This window comes from Periplaneta americana, chromosome 1, assembly GCF_040183065.1.
Source record: "Periplaneta americana isolate PAMFEO1 chromosome 1, P.americana_PAMFEO1_priV1, whole genome shotgun sequence".
NCBI classification, from domain to species: Eukaryota; Metazoa; Arthropoda; class Insecta; order Blattodea; family Blattidae; genus Periplaneta; species Periplaneta americana.
The window spans coordinates 123770167-123775417 of NC_091117.1; positions in this window are offsets into that span (position 1 = coordinate 123770167).

A 5251-nucleotide genomic window follows, 5' to 3' on the forward strand; every position below is an offset into this window, starting at 1 on the left:
AACATTTAAAGTAAATTTGCTAATGGGAGGCAGTGTCAAATTCCTCTACCAACGCAGGATTAATCAATATTTAGAACAATACCCTGTGAGTAACAACATAAACTTAGAATGGGAATCTCTAAAGACGATAATTATAAAGGCAGCTTCAGAAGCAATTGGAAAAAGAAACAGAAGATATAAAAATAGAGCTCTAAGGATATGGAATGATGAGATTGCTGAACATATTCAAAAGAAGAAGGAAGCCTGTTTGAAATTTTTAAATACTGCTTCAAGTGGAGATAGAGCAGATTATAAAATGAAAGCGCCATAGTTAAGAAAGAGACCAGAAAGTTAAATAGAGAACACTGGAATAGATACGTAGCTAATTTGGAATATGATGTACCGGGAAACAAGATAAAACTTTTAAGATATTGAAGAATCTAAATAAGGAAATGAAAGATAATGTACAACTAAATTCAATTGCTGCTAATGAATGGTGAGACTACTTCGAAACATTATGGACAACTAAAGAACAAGATCCATTTTTATGGATACCAAATAATGTAAATGTGGATCCCATTACCCTTGATGAATTGATGTTATGTTTGAAACAATTTAAAAATAGGAAATCTCCAGGCTCCGATGATATCAATATAGAACTTTTAAAATACGCACTACCTACATTGTTAATAAGATTGTTAGATTTACTAAACAGATGCTGGAAAACTGGACATGTTCCGGAAGAATGGAACCTAGCAATTATTATTCCGATATATAAAAAAGGAAATAGAAATGATTGTAATAATTATAGAGGTGTAAGTTTGTTAAACTACTGTTATAAGTTGTATTCAAAAATCCTAAACACTCGATTAACTACAATCTCGGAACATATTATATCAAATTACCAACATGGTTTTTGAAAAGGCCGCTCTTGTACAGATTATATATTCACCATGACACAGTTAATAAAGAAGAGGAAGGAACACAATCTCCCGACATTTTTAGCCTTCACTGACTACGAAAAAGCATTCGATAAAGTAAATCGAAACAAGCTTTGGAATATAATGATAAAAGGCTATCAACATTTAGTGAGAGCAATACAGAGTCTATATATTATGAAAATCAAATAATTATTGAAATAAACGGGAAAAGGAATAATACTAAAAGGGCTATAAATCAAGGAGTAAGACAAGGGTGTCCATTATCACCCACATTGTTCAATATATACATTGACGACATCATTAACAGATGGAAAAATGAACTTAAAAATCATTTTTGTGTTAACAATATAGAAATCGATACTCTTCTCTATGCCGACGATCAGGTATTAGTAGCAAACTCGGAAGATAGTCTACAAAGAGCAATATATAAATTAAACATAGTTGCTGGCGAATATAATATGAAAATTTCGGAGAAGAAAACAAAGTAACAGCTTTTAAAGGAAAATATGCTCTTAGAAGTAAAATAGTAATTAACGGCATGATAGTAGAACAAGTAATGTATTTCAAATATCTAGGTTTCAACGTGGGATATAATATACGACGAGATATCAATGATAAGTTACAAAGATTCCAACATATATGTGGAACTCTAAGAAGAACCTTGATTGGAAGGGTTAGAAAGGAGACTATCTTAAAGTTCTACAGCATAATGGCGATCCCAAAGCTTCTGTACGGATCTGAATGTTGGACGTTGACTCAACAACTAAAAAAGAGACTGGAAGCAGCCGAGATGCGTTTTTTAAGAGCGATGGCGGGATATCGGCTTATTGATCAGACGAAGTGAGGATATAAGAAGAGAATTGCAGATAGAAGATATCATTTCCAGGATAAAAAAACTATCAGATAAAATGGTTGGAACATGTGGAAAGAATGAATCAAGATCGATTCCCAAGAGTATTATTGAATTATTATCCCAAGGGCAGAAGAGATCAAGGACTTCCACGTAAACAATGGAGAGATCAATTTTAATTAACATTGAATAATAATTTAGTCCATTTTTTAATCTTGCGTACACCACTTTTAACACTTGAATATAATTAATTGATGAACTAGTGGACTTACTCGTGTTAAATATGTAACATTCGTCCGGCATACAGCTGTTTCAGTGCATCACGCACCATCATCAGAGCCTACTAGATCGCGGCGTCATCTCGAACTTCTCTGCCTGTTAGGAGGGTGTGTTTTATTGTTGGAATGTGTTGGATTGTGGAGTCGAATAGTGTGTGTGTACTGAAATTGATCTGTGTGTTGAGGATTTGATCAGAGTGTGTTTTAGTGTGTTTGTATATTTCGTATTGTTCTAGTGTGTTGAGTTTTTGGTTCTTGGGTTGTGTGTGTAGGATTTCCATGTCCGTATTTATGTTATTGTATGTATGGTTGGCATTGGTTATGTGATCAGCGTATGTAAATGTGTTGTGTCCTCTGGTTATAGCTTTAATGTGTTCTTTGTAGCGAGTTTGGAATGATCTGCCTGTCTGTCCTGTGTAGAACTTGTCGCAACAATTACATGTGAGTTTGTATACACCTGTGTGGTCGTATTTATTTGTTTGTGTTTTTTTGTGTGTTGAGATGTCTTTGTAGTGTGTTTTCTGTTCTGTATGTTACGTTGTATTTCTGTTTTCTGAATGAAGATGCGATCTTATGTGTGTTTTTGTTTTCATATGTTAGTGTGATGTATTTCTTGCGTTCTTGTGTTTGTGTTGTGTTTTGTGTATTTATGTGTTTGTTAAGTTTTTGTTTTGTCTTCCTTATGATGTTGTCTATTATGTTTGGATTGTATCCGTTTTCTTGTGCTATGAATTTGATTGTGTTCACTTCTTCATTGTAATGTTGTTGGTTCATGGGTATGTTGAGTAATCTGTGTACCATTGTCCTGAATGCGGCATGTTTGTGTTGTATGGGGTGGTTAGATGTGTTGTGTATGTGTGTGGTGGTGGTGGTTGGTTTTCTGTATATTTTGAAGGTGTGTTTGTTTTCGATTTTTGTTATGGTGATGTCTAGGAAATTTATGGAGTTGTTATTTTCTACTTCTAGTGTGTATTGAAGTTTTGGATGTAATTTGTTTATGTATTGGTGTAGTTTGTGTATTTGTCTTTTGTTTCCTTTGTATAATATGAGTATATCGTCTACATATCTGTGTCAGTATATTATGTTGTCTGCATACTTGTTGTGTTCATTGTTGAGTATGTATGTTTGTTCTATGTTGTGTAAAAATATTTCTGCTAGTTTGCTGGATATGGGTGATCCCATTGGCAATCCTTCTGTTTGGGTGTAGTATTTGTTGTTGTGTGTGAAATAGTTTTGCTTTGTTATGATGTCTGTGATTTCGATGATTTCTTCGATGTATTCTTGTGGTGTGTTGTTATCTGTGAGCATTTGTTTTAGTATCTGTAATGTGTCCTGTATTGGTATATTAATGTATAATCGAGATGACGCCGCGATCTAGTAGGCTCTGATGATGGTGCGTGATGCACTGAAACAGCTGTAAGCCGGACGAATATTACATATTTAACACGAATAAGTCCACTAGTTCATCAATTAATAATTTAGTATTTTAAGCTGTAAATTTTAATATTTTATAAAAACTCAACACAATTATAATATACCACTTTAATATTTCACTTAAGCACAATACTTGAAGCCGGAACAGGCCAAAGGCCTAAGCCATACTGTTGATGATAATGATGATGATGATGATGATGATTAATGTAAGTATATTAACATAATATAGTGATGTGAGATGGAAAATTTGCCATTATATATTTTCCAGAAAATTTTTCCGCCTTGCAAATAGTTGCTTTCTTCACTCCTCACAACTTCAAGAGCCTCACATGTATTCCTCACTATATTCTCATCACTTATGAAATGGAAGGCGTAAGTCGTCTAATCTTTGATGGCTGTGTTATACAGACTCCAAAATAACGTCATTGTCAAGCTCGTTTTGCCGTGAGAGCACTGATATAGTGACGTGAGATGGAAAATTTGCCATTATATATTTTCCAGAAAAATTTTCCGCCTTGCAAATAGTTGCTTTCTTCACTCCTTACAACGTCAAGAGGCTCACATGTATTCCTCACTACATTCTCATCACTTATGAAATGGAAGTCGTAAGTCGTCTAATCTTTGATTGCTGTGTTATACAGACTCCAAAATAACGTCATTGTCAAGTTCGTTTTGCCGTGAGAGTACTGATTAAAAAATAAGCGCTGACGAATATATTTTGAGAACTTTACTAATCTCATCTAAACTGTCACAAAACTATTACCCCGACATGGGCTGATGAAAGCCTTTCATTTTGAAATAATATTGTTGGCTGAGGAAAAGATAACAATAATTATATTAAGTGAATCGTAATTTTTCTCCTTCCTTATATCTGTGGACTCCTCACTATATTTTTCATAACGCATTCACAGTCACAGCTAAATCAGCACCCGTACTGATCTGTGTTACTGAAATAGAAACTTATCTGATACTACAGGTACTGTACAGACCTGACGCGTTCCCCTCCAAGGCGATTCACTCCCTCCAGGTAGGGGACTAGGAAGTGCACGTTGCACAGAGACAACTGCACAATGTGAAGGCTTTTGACATGCCTGTCGTAGACTATGGCCCGGTTGCAGAAATGCAGATCAAATCAGTTCCTGATCAGTCGTTGATGTCTGATTTATTAGATTGTTCATTGCGTTGCACGAAAGTGAATCTCCAATCAACTTGTCTCGATTTACTAAGTGCTGATTTGGCATCAGCGCTATTTAACAATCGTGGCCAATTTGATGCTCTTTAAGAGGAGAAAACGAATGTATCGAGTGGGCATTGAGTAAGAAAACAAATTAATGCTTTGCTGTTTTGTTGTCTTTTGTAGAAGTAAAACAGGCGGATTCTATCTGTATAGACTACAGAATAATAACATTAAAAATCTGATAAACCAAATTTTTCTTATAACAATAGAGCCGTCTTATTAAACTTCGTAGAGGGCTTTGTGATTGTAATAGAAATAACACGGATGGTGTTTGGGTGACGCAAAAAAAAAATCTCGGTCTCGGAAATCAGAACTTCATTCACCGTATGACGTCAGACATCGCTTATGGATATTTACCGAATATTTCTTCTTCTTCATAAGAATCTATTAAGTCATTTTAGAATATAGCTACGTACTTTAATTATTTCCTATTATAAATTACTATAACTTCACATACCCTTGATCAATGAGCATTCACTGATCAGCAAAAAACTGTCTGTCAAATCTCATGGAAGATTTATTTCCAATCAAA